The sequence below is a fragment of the Phacochoerus africanus genome, chromosome X, assembly GCF_016906955.1.
Source record: "Phacochoerus africanus isolate WHEZ1 chromosome X, ROS_Pafr_v1, whole genome shotgun sequence".
In the NCBI taxonomy this organism is placed as follows: domain Eukaryota; kingdom Metazoa; phylum Chordata; class Mammalia; order Artiodactyla; family Suidae; genus Phacochoerus; species Phacochoerus africanus.
Window position 1 is genome coordinate 51,649,881 of NC_062560.1, and position 12,316 is coordinate 51,662,196.

Consider the following 12,316-nt stretch of genomic DNA (forward strand, 5'->3'; position numbering starts at 1 on the left):
GCCTCTGAAGCCTGGACTCTGAAGCCTTTGAAGGTCCTGGACTTTTGTTTGTAGGGAATGTTTTTATTATATATTCAATTTCATTTCTAGTGATCAGTCTATTCAGTTGATCTATTTCTTTTTCTTTTCTTTCCTTTCTTTTCTTCCTTGTTTTTGTCTGTTTGTTTGTTTGCTTTTCATGGCCCCACCAGTAACATACGCATGTTCGTAGGCTGGGGGTCGAATCAGAGCTCCAGTTGCTGGCCCAGGCCACAGCCATAGAAATACAGGATTCAAGCCATGTCTGCCACCTATACCTCAGCTCATGGTAACGCTGAACCCTTAGCCCACTGACCAAGGTCAGGGATTTAACCCGCAACTTCATGGTTACTTGTCGGATTCCTTTCTGCTCTGCCACAACTGGAACTCCAAGCTATTTCTTTTTGATTTAGTTTTGGCAGGCTGTAAGTCTCTAGAAATTTGTCCATTTCTTCTAGGTTTTCAAATTTGCTTGTATATAATGTTCATAGTATTCTATTATTTTTTTGTATTTTGGTATTATCTATTGATATTTCCCCTGTTTCACTTCTTATTTTATTTGGGTTTTTCTGTCTGTCATTGTATGTAACTTGGTCAATTTTTGCAAGTGAAACTTGTTTCACATTTAATTTTGAAATGTTAGCCCTCAGTTTATATATGGCACAATTTTATTATTTTCATTGAGGTTTAGTTGATTTACAGTATAATATTCATTGCAAGTGTAGGTTGACTTTACATTTTGTCGGTAGTTTCCTTAGCTGTGCAAAAGTTTTAAGTTTAATTAGGTCCTTTTTTTTCATTTTTTTCTTTTTCCATAAAATGCAGATTTAAGAAATTGCTAAGATTTATATCAACAAATGCTCTTCTAGGAGTTTTATGGTATCGGGGATCAAATTTAGATATTTAATCAGTTTTCAGTTTATTTTTGTAAATGGTGTGAGAGAATGTTCTAATTTAATTCTTCTGTGAGTAGCTATCCAGTTTTTCCAGTGCCACTTATTAAAGAGAATGGCTTTTCTCCATTGTATATTCTCGTCTACTTTGTCGTAGATTAATTGACCATAGGTGTGTGAATTTATTTCCCTTCTGTTCCATTGATCTATGTGTCTGATTGTGTAGCTTTGTAGTACACTTTGAATTCAATGAAGGTGAACATTTTCAGCTTTTTTTCCCTTAAGATTGCTTTAGCAATTAATGGTCTATTGTGGTTCCATATAAATTTTAGGATTATTTGTTCTAGTTCTGTGAAAAATGACATGTATATTTGTAAAGGGGTGCATTAATTCTGTAGATTGCTTTATTTACTGTGGACATTTTAACAATATTAATTTTTCACATCCACAATGAAGGGATATTTTCCCATTATTCGTGTTTGCTTCAATTCCTTCATCAATGTTTTTATTTAATTTTTTAATTTTTCCCACTGTACAGCATGGGGATCAAGTTATTCTTACATGTATACATTTTTCCCCCTCCCTTTGTTTTGTTGCAATATGAGTATCTAGACATAGTTCTCAATGCTACTCAGCAGGATCTCCTTGTAAATCTATTCTAAGTTGTATCTGATAACCCCAAGCTCCTGATCCCTCCCACCCCCTCCCTCTCCCGTCTGGCAGCCACAAGTCTATTCTCCAAGTCCATGATTTTCTTTTCCGTGGAAAGGTTCATTTGTGTTGTATATTAGATACCAGATATGAGTGCTGTCATATGGTATTTGTCTTTGTCTTTCTGACTTACTTCACTTAGTAGGAGATTCTCTAGTTCCATCCATGTTGCTGCAAATAGCATTATGTCATTCTTTCTTATGGCTGAGTAGTATTCCATTGTGTATATATACCACTTCTTCCGAATCCAATCATCTGTTGATGGACATTTGGGTTGTTTCCATGTCCTGGCTATTGTGAATAGTGCTGCAATGAACATGCGGGTGCATGTGTCTCTTTTAAGTAGAGTTTTGTCCGGATAGATGCCCATGAGTGGGCTTGCTAAATTGTGTGGTAGTTCTGTGTATAGATTTCTAAAGGAACTTCCATACTGTTCTCTGTAGTGGTTGTACCAGCTTACATTCCCACCAACAGTGCAGGAGGGTTCCCTTTTCTCCACAGCCCCTCCAGCACTTATTATTTGTGGACTTAATGATGGCTGATCTCAATGGTGTGAGGAGGAATCTCATGGTAGTTTTGATCTGCATTTCTCTAATAATCAGGGGTGTTGAGCATTTTGTCATGTGCTTGTTGGCCACCTGTATATCTTCCTTAGAGAAATGTCAATTCAGACCTTTTGTCCATTTTCCCATTGGGTTGTTGGCTTTTTTGCTGTTGAGTTGTATAACTTGCTTGTATATTCCAGAGATTAAGCCAATGTCAGTTGCATCATTTGAAACTATTTTCTCCCATTCTGTAAGATGTCTTTTTGTTTTCTTTTGGGTTTCCTTGGCTGTGCAAAAGCTTTTCAGTTTGATGAGGTCCCATGGGTTTATTTTTGCTCTAATTTCGATTGCTTTGGGAGACTGACCTGAGAACATATTCATGCTGTTGATGTCAGAGAGTGTTTTGCCTATATTCTCTTCCAGGAGTTTGATGGTGTCTTGTCTTATAGTTAAGTCTTTCAGCCATTTTGAGTTTATTTTTGTGCTTGGTGTGAAGATGTGTTCTAGTTTTATTAATGTGTATGCAGCTGTCCAGGTTTGCCAGCAATGCTTGCTGAATAGACTTTCTTTTTCCCATTTTATGTTCTTGTCTCCTTTGTCAAAGAATAATTGACCATAGGTGTCTGTGTTTATTTCTGGGTTCTCTATTCAGTTCCATTGGTGTATATGTCTGTTTTGGAACCAGTATCACCCTGTCTTGATGACTGTGGCTTTGTAATATTGCCAAAGTCTGGGAGAGTGATGCCTCCTGCTTGGTTTTTGTTTCTCAGGATTGCTTTGGCGATTCTGGGTCTTTTGTTGTTTGGATTGTTCTAGTTCTGTGAAAAAATGTCATGGGTAATTTGATAGGGATTGCATTGAATCTGTAGATTGCTTTGGGTAGTATGGCCGTTTTTACAATATTGATTTTTCCAATCCAGGAACATTTCTTTACGTCTTCTTTGATTTCTTTGATTAAAGTTTTATAGTTCTCGGCATATAGGTCCTTTACCTCCTTGGTCTTTGATTTTGTGAGGTGCAATTTTAAAAGGTATTGTATTTTTGTATTCCTTTTCTAATATTTCATTGTTAGTATACACAAATGCAACTGACTTCTGAATGTTAATCTTATATCCTGCAATTTTGCTGAATTTATTGATCCGTTCAAGTATTTTTTGGGTTGAGTCCTTAGGGTTTTCTATGTATAGTAGCATGTCATCTGCATACAGTGACTGTTTTACCTCTTCCCTTCCTATTTGGATGACTTTTATTTCTTTTGTTTATCTGATTGCTGTGGCTAGGACTTCCACTACTACATTGAATAAGAGTGGTGAGACTGGGCATCATTGTCTTGTTCCAGATTTTAGTAGGAAGGCTTACAGCTTTTCTCCATTGAGTATTATATTTTCTCTGGGTTTATTAAAAATGGCTTTTATTATGTTATAATAATATATAACATAATAAAATCTATTTTATTCACACCCTTAAGTGAAAGTTTTGATCATGAATGGATGTTGGACTTTGTCAAATGCTTTTTCTGCATCTATTGTGATGATCATGTGGTTTTCGACTTTTCCTTTGTTAATTTGGTGTATGATGTTGATTGATTTATAGATGCTGAATAATCCTTGTGCACTTGGGATGAATTCCACCTGGTTGTGGCATGTGATCTTTTTTATATTTTGTTGGATTTGGTTGGCTAAGATTTAGTTGAGAATTTTTACATCTAAATTCATCAAAGATATTGGGTGAGAGTTTTCTTTTTTGGTGGTATATTTGGTTTTGCTTTATTTATTTATTTATTTATTTATTTATTTATTTATTTTTATTTTGCCACTGTACAGCAAGGGGATCAAGTTATCCTTACATGTATACATTACAATTACATTTTTCCCCCAGCCTTTCTTCTGTTGCAACATGAGTAGCTAGACAAAGTTCTCAATGCTATTCAGCGGGATCTCCTTGTAAATCTATTCTAAGTTGTGTCTGATAAGCCCAAGCTCCCAAACCCTCCCACTCCCTCCCCCTCCCATCAGGCAGCCACAAGTCTCTTCTCCAAGTCCATGATTTTCTTTTCTGAGGAGATGTTCATTTGTGCTGGATATTAGATTCCAGTTATAAGTGATATCATATGGTATTTGTCTTTGTCTTTCTGGCTCATTTCACTCAGGATGAGAGTCTCTCGTTCCATCCATGTTGCTGCAAATGGCATTATGTCATTCTTTTTTATGGCTGAGTAGTATTCCATTGTGTATATATACCACCTCTTCCGGATCCAATCATCTGGCGATGGACATTTGGGTTGTTTCCATGTCTTGGCTATTGTGAATGGGGCTGCAATGAACATGCGGGTGCACGTGTCTCTTTTAAGTCGAGTTTTGTCCGGATAGATGTCCAAGGGTGGGATTGCGGGGTCATATGGAAGTTCTATGTATAGATTTCTAAGGTATCTCCAAACTGTTCTCCATAGTGGCTGTACCAGTTGACATTCCCACCAGCAGTGCAGGAGGGTTCCCTTTTCTCCACAGCCCCTCCAGCACTTGTTATTTGTGGACTCATTAATGATGGCCATCCTGACTGGTGTGAGGTGATATCTCATGGTAGTTTTGATTTGCATTTCTCTTATAATCAGCGATGTTGAGCATTTTTTCATGTGTTTGCTGGCCATGTGTATATCTTCTTTGGAGAAGTGTCTATTCAGGGCTTTTGCCCATTTTTCCATTGATTGGTTGGGTTTTTTGCTGTTGGGTTGTATAAGTTGTTTATATATTCTAGAGATTAAGCCCTTGTCAGTTGCATCATTTTAAACTGCTTTCTCCCATTCTGTAAGTTGTCTTTTTGTTTTCTTTTGGGTTTCCTTGGCTGTGCAAAAGCTTTTCAGTTTGATGAGGTCCCATGGGTTTATTGTTGCTCTAACTTCGATTGCTTTGGGAGACTGACCTGAGAACATATTCATGCTGTGGATGTCAGAGAGTGTTTGGCCTATGTTTTCTTCTAGGAGTTTGATGGTGTCCTGTCGTATATTTAAGTCTTTCAGCCATTTGGAGTTTCTTTTTGTGCATGGTGTGAGGGTGTGTTCTAGTTTCATTGCTTTGCATGTGGCTGTCCAGGTTTGCCAGCAATGCTTGCTGAATAGACTTTCTTTTTCCCATTTGATGTTCTTGCCTCCCTTGTCAAAGATTAACGGACCATAGGTGTCAGGGTTTATTTCCGGGTTCTCTCTTCTGTTCCATTGGTCTCTCTGTCTGTTTTGATACCAGTACCACACTGTTTTGATGACTGTGGCTTTGTAGTATTTCTTGAAGTCTGGGAGAGTGATGCCTCCTGCTTGGTTTTTGTTTCTCAGGATTGCTTTGGCGATTCTGGGTCTTTTGTGGTTCCATATAAATGTTTGGATTGTTTGTTCCAGTTCTGTGAAAAATGTCATGGGTAATTGGATAGGGATTGCATTGACTCTGTAGATTGCTTTGGGTTGTATGGCCATTTTTACAATATTGATTTTCCCAATCCAGGAACATGGAATATCTTTCCATTTCTTTACATCTTCTTTGATTTCTTTGATTAAAGTTTTATAGTTCTCAGCATAGAGGTCCTTTACCTCCTTGGTCAGGTGTATTCCGAGGTATTTGATTTTGTGAGGTGCAATTTTAAAAGGTATCGTGATTTTGTATTCCTTTTGTAATGTTTCCTTGCTGGTATACAGAAATGCAACTGACTTCTGAATGTTCATCTTATATCCTGCTACTTTGCTGAATTTATTAGTCAGTTCAAGTCGTTTTGGGGTTGAGTCCTTAGGGTTTTCTATGTATAGTATCATGTCATCTGCATACAGTGACAGTTTGATCTCTTCTCTTCCTATATGGATGCCTTTTATTTCTTTTGTTTGTCTAATTGCTGTGGCTAGGACTTCCAGAACTATGTTGAAGAGCAGTGGTGAGAGTGGGCATCCCTGTCTTGTTCCCGATTTGAGTGAGAAGGCTTTCAGTTTTTCCCTATTGAGTATTATATTTGCTGTGGGTTTATCATAAATGGCTGTGATTATACTCAGGAATGTTCCCTCTATACCCACTTTGGCGAGGGTCTTGATCATGAATGGATGTTGGACTTTGTCAAATGCTTTTTCTGCGTCTATTGAGATGATCATATGATTTTTGAGTTTTCTTTTGTTAATGTGGTGTATGATGCTGATTGATTTGTGTATGTTGAACCATCCTTGTGAACCTGGGATGAACCCAACCTGGTCATGGCGTATAATTTTTTTTGGTATGTTGTTGGATTCGGTTGGCTAAGATTTTGTTGAGAATTTTTGCATCTATATTCATCAATGACATTGGCCGATTGTTTTCTTTTTTGGTGGTATCTCTGTCTGGTTTTGGAATGAGGGTGATGGTGGCAACACAGAATGTCTTTGGGAATATTCCTTCTTCTTCAACCATTTGAAAGATTTTGAGGAGGATGGGCACCAGTTCCTCTTTACATGTTTGATAGAATTTGCCTGTGAAGCCATGTGTTCCTGGACTTTTATTTGTAGGGAGTGATTTTATGACCTCTTCAATTTCATTTCTAGTGATCGGTCTGTTCAGTTGGTCTGTTTCTACTTGATTCAGTTTTGGCAGGGTGTAAGATTCTAGCAAAGTGTCCATTTCTTCCAGATTGTCCAACTTGTTGCCGTATAGTGGTTCATAGTATTCTCTTATGGGTTTTTGTATTTCTGCTGTATCCGTTGTGATTTCTCCTTTTTCATTTCTAATTTTGGTTATTTGGGTTCTTTCTCTCCTCTTTTTAGTGAGTCTGGCCAGGGGGTTGTCAATTTTGTTCACCTTCTCAAAGAACCAGCTCTTGGTTTTATTAATTTCCTCTATTGTTTTTTGAGTCTCTATTTTATTGATTTCTTCTTTGATCTTTATAATTTCCTTCCTTCTGCTGACTTTAGGCCTTTTTTTGTTCTTCTTTTTCTAATTCATTTAGGTGGAGGGTTAAGTTGTCCATTTGGGATCTTTCTTCTTTTTTGAGAAAGGCCTGTATTGCTATAAATTTCCCTCTGAGCACTGCTTTCGCAGCATCCCATAGATTTTGAGCGGTTGTGTCTTCATTATCATTTGTTTCAAGGTAGTTTTTAATTTCCTTCTTGATTTCCTCATTGACCCATTGGCTTTTTCGTAGCATGTTGTTTAGTCTCCATGTGGTAGGTTTTTTCTCTTTCCTTTTCCCATGGGTGATTTCTAATTTCATGTCATTGTGGTCAGAGAAGATACTTGAGATAATTTCTATGCTCCTAAATTTATTGAGATTAGCTTTGTGTCCCAATATGGGGTCGATTCTTGAGAATGTTCCTTGAGCATTTGAGAAGAATGTGTAGTCTGCTTTTTTTGGATGTAGTGTCCTGAAGATATCAATGAAGTCTCACTTTTCTATTGTTTCCTTTAGGATCTCTGTTGCTTTATTGGTTTTCTGTCTAGAGGATCTGTCCATTGATGTGAGGGGGGTATTAAGGTCTCCTACTATGATTGTATTCTCATCAATATCTCCCTTTATGTCTGTTAATATTTGTTGTATGTGTCTGGGTGCTCCTGTATTTGGGGCACATATGTTGACGATAGTAACATCCTCTCCTTGGATGGATCCCTTAATCATTAAGTAGTGTCCTTCTTTGTCTTTCTTTATGTCTTTTGTTTTAAGGTGTATTTTGTCTGATATGAGCGTTGCGACTCCTGCTTTTCTGTCATGTCTATTGGCGGGACATATTTTTCCCCACCCTTTCACGTTCAATCTATATGTATCTTTTGTCCTAAGGTGAGTTTCTTGTAGGCAGCATATTGAAGGTTTTTCCTTTTTATCCACTCAGCCACTCTGTGTGTTTTGATTGGGGCATTCAGTCCATTGACATTTAAGGTGATAATTGATAGATGATTATTTATTGCCATTTGAACCTCGTGTTCCAGTTGATTCTATGGTTCTCCATTCTTCCTTTCTTTCTTTTTTTTTTTTTTTTTTTGGTTGGATGGTCTCCTGTTATTATCTGCTTGAGTGTATTTTTTTTTCATTTTTTGCAAATGCAATATTTGGTTTTGGCTTGTGGTTGCCCTGGTTTTTAAGTATGCTAACCCCTTCCCATAATTGTGTGTTTTAGCCTGATGGTCCTGTAATTTCAAACACTTCATTACTATATTAAAATTAAGAAGAGAAACATACAAACAAAGAAAAAGGGTTATTTATTTCCTCACATCCCTTGCCCACTTTTTATGGTTTTGATGACTCTTTTTTATTTTTTTCTTTTTAATTTTATTTTGTTTGAAGCATGTTCATGACTAAATCTGTATGCTGGCTTATTTGAGTGACTGCTCTCTGATTGCAGTTTCCTCAGTCCCAGTTCTTCCTCTTCTTTTTTTTTCTTTTCTTTTTTCTTCCCTTTCCTTCCTTTCTTTTTGGTTTAGAGAAGCCCTTTCAATATTTCTTTTTGCCTGGGTTTTGTGTTGCTGTATTCTGTAAGTTTTTGTTTGTTGGAAAAAATTTTATTTCCCCTTCTATTTTAAATCACATTCTTGCTAGATAGAGTATTCTAGGTTGCATATTTTTTCCTTTTAGCACTTTAAATATCTCTTGCCATTCCCTCCTGGCCTGTAGTGTTTCTGTAGAGAAATCAGCTGATATTCTTATGGGGGTTCCCTTGTAGGTAACATTCTGTTTTTCTCTTGCTGCCTTTAGGATCCTCTCTTTATCACTAACTTTTGCCATTTTTATTATGCTGTGTCTTGGTGTAGGTCTGTTTGGGTTCAGTTTGTTTGGGGCCCTCTGTGCTTCTTGCATCTTGAACCCAGCATCCTTTAGATTTGGGAAGTTTCCAGCGATAATTTCTTCAAATATATTTTCCATCCCCTTATCTTTTTCTACTCCTTCTGGAATTCCTATTATGCGTAGATGGGCCCACTTTATATTATCCCATAGGTCTCTTATATTGCTTTCCAGTTTTTGGATTCGGTTTTCTGTCTGCTGACCTGATTGGGTGATTTCCATTATTCTATCTTCCATATCACTGATTCGTTCTTCTGCATTATTCATTCTGGTTTTTACTGCCCCTAGTTCAGTTTGCATCTCTGCAAATATATGTTCTAGTTTCTTGGCTCCTCCTTATATTTTCTAGTTCCTTACTGTTAATATCTTCTCTTAATTCCTTCAGTATTTTCACTATTTCCCTTTTGAACTCCAGGTCTCTCTGACTGCAGAGATCTGTTTCATTTTTGACTGTTTGAGGTGAGTTCTCCTTTTGTTTTGACTGGGAGTGGTGTCTCTGCTTCTTCATCTTGCTTGTTGTTTTCTTTCTCCTGAGGGAGTTGTACTCTCCGTGATCGGCAGTGTTTGCCTTGTCACTGCCGTGGAATATTTCCTGAGGGCTAGCGTTGTTGGTCAATCTTTTTTGAGGCAGTGTGGCTTTTCTGGAGTGTTGATGGAGCTAACAGTGTTTCTTTGAAGCAAAGGAGGGCTTCCTGAGGGCAGACAGGACTGGGAGGTCCACACCACGATAGTAGCAGATTTCACTTGGTCATGCAGAGCTTGCTCTGGTGTTTTTAGGCTGTGGGGTTCTTGCGGGGGGTTGTCGGTGTTGGGCAGCTGTTCCTCAGGAGTGCAGCACCCCCCAAGGGCTAGAGCAGATATCTGCTTCACTGAGAAACCAAGAGGCTCTTCCCTAGGGCAGCCCACCTCAGAAGGACTATCTGAGAATGTAGGAAGATCTTTTTATGGCCCAGCCAGGCTTGTTGTAGCTTTTCTGGGCTGCAGGGGTTCCCCCCTGGAACTTGCATTGCTATGCAGCTGTTCCACGAGTGCTCGGCACCCCCTGCGGGCTTGGGTGGCTAGCTGGGCCACTGCCAATCCAAGAGGCTCCTCCCCAGGTTACCCCAACTCTGAAAGACTGTCCGAGAATTAGGCAGATATTTTCACGACCTGGCCAGACTTGTTGTAGTTTTTCTGGGGTGTGGGGTGCCCTGCCTGGAGCTGGCAGTCCTTTGCCATTGTTCCACGGAAGTGCGGCTCCTCCCGAGACCTGGTGCATCTAGCTGGTCCACTGCAAAGACATGAAGCTCCTCCCCAGGGCAGCGTGACTCAAAAAGACCGTCTGAGAATTAGGCAGATCTTTTCATGGCCTGGCTAGGCTTGTTCTAGCTTTTCTGGGCTGCAGGCCTTTTCTCGGTGCTGGTGGTGTTTGGTGCTGCTCTGTGGGTGTGTAGCCCCTCCAAAGGGCAAGCAGGCCTGTGAAGGGGTAGCCCCTGTGGAGGTAGGCTTCAGGCAATTGTTGAGGCCAGCCCTCCTGGATGGCAGGCAGCCCCAGGCCTGGTGAGTGGGTAGGGGGTGGTTGGCGTGGGGGGAGGGGATGCCCTGGGACGCACAGCTTTCTGCTAGCTAGTGGGCTGGTAAGCTTGCTGTGGCATGGGGAGTATTCTATGGGGACCCACCCCTTCTTCTCTCCCCTCCCCAGCAGGGGCACAGACCAGGCTCTTCTCCCAGGTTCCCTCTGATGTGGCTTTCCACTTCCCCACCCCTAGAGTATTGCTCCCTTCCTCTGAGACAGCTTTGTTTTCTAGTCTCCCTGGCAGTCTCTGCCCCATCAAACTTGACAGACTGGTTTCTAGACCTCCCAAGCAGTCCCCGCTCCACCCCACCCTCCCCAGCCCTTTCCTGGGGACTAACCTCCGGAGCCAGGTCTCGGTGCCCAGCCCCCACCAAGGCGTCTCAATTTTTGGTGACTGTGCCTGTAGTTCAGATGATCCGTTTGGTTCTCCATCTGCTTTTCAGAACTCCAACTTACTGCTACACTCTTCTCTGCATCTGGAGATTCCTCCAATATGGTTGATCTTTCCCCCAAGTAGGTGACTTTCCAGGGTGCAGGATCCCTTTCTCCTCTGCAGTTCCCTTTCGGGAGTGTCCTTCCAGCTTGGATTCACCTTCTCTCACTCTCCTCTTTTCTCTTGTTTTACCTAGTAATGTCACGAACTTCTTGCCATTATTGGAGTTTACGTTCTTCTGCAAGCGATTGGTTGCTGTTCTGTGCGAGTCATTTATCCTGTAGATGTGTTTTTTTGTTGTTGTTGTGTTTGTGGGAGAGGGTGAGCGTGTCCCCCTACTCTTCCGCCATCTTCAGGTCTCTATCTTTGGTTTTGGAATTAGGCTGATGGTGGAATCATAGAATGTCTTTGGGAGTGTTCATTCTTCTTCACCCTTTTGCAAAAGTTTAAGGAGGATGGGTATAAGTTCCTTTTTGTATGTTTGGTAGAATTCACCTGTGAAGCCATCTGGTCCTGGACTTTTCTTTGTAGGGAGTGTTTTTATGATATATTCAATTTCATTTCTAGTGATTGGTCAATTCAGTTGATCTATTTCTTCTTGGTTCAGTTTTGGCAGGCTGTAAGTCTCTGGAAAGTTGTCCATTTCTTCCAGGATGTCAAATCTGTCACCATAGAATTGTTGGTAGTATTATCTCACAGTTTTTTGTATATCTGTAGTTTCCATTGTGACTTTTCCTTTTTCATTTATTATTTTGTTTATTTGGGCTTTTTCTCTCTTCTTGCTGAGTCTAGCCAGAGGTTTGTCAATTTTGTTTCCCTTTTCAAAGAACCAGCTCTTGGTTTGATTGATTGCAGTCTATTAGACTGCAGAGGTCTGTTTCATTATTGACTGCTTTAGGTGAGTTCTCCTGTTGCTTTAACAGGGAATGGTTTCCGAGCTTCATCTTGCTTGTGTTTTTCTTTTTCGTGGTAGTGGTGCACTTCCCGTAGCCAGGATGGTTTTGCCCTGGTGCTCCTTCAGTGTACTGCCCGAGGGCAGGTGGTGTTGGCCAGCCTGCTTTGAAGCAGTGGGGCATTTCCCGAGGGTTGGCAGGGATACTAGGGTCACTCTGAGGCAATGGAGCACTTCCTGATGGTGGCCGGGATTAGCTGGCTTGCTCCTAAGCAAAAGAGCACTTTCCAAGGTGGGGGCAGGACTGGCAGGTGCACACTATGGTGGAGCTGCTCTTCCTGTGGCCAGGCAGGGCTTGCTCTGACGCTCCTGGGCTGAGGAGCACTTTCCAAGGGTGGGTGGGGCTAGCCAGCTCGCCCTGAGGCAAAGGAGCACTTTCCAAGTGAGGGTGGGTGTGGCAGCTCTTCTCCAAGGCTGGTGATGCTGAGTGGATTGCTC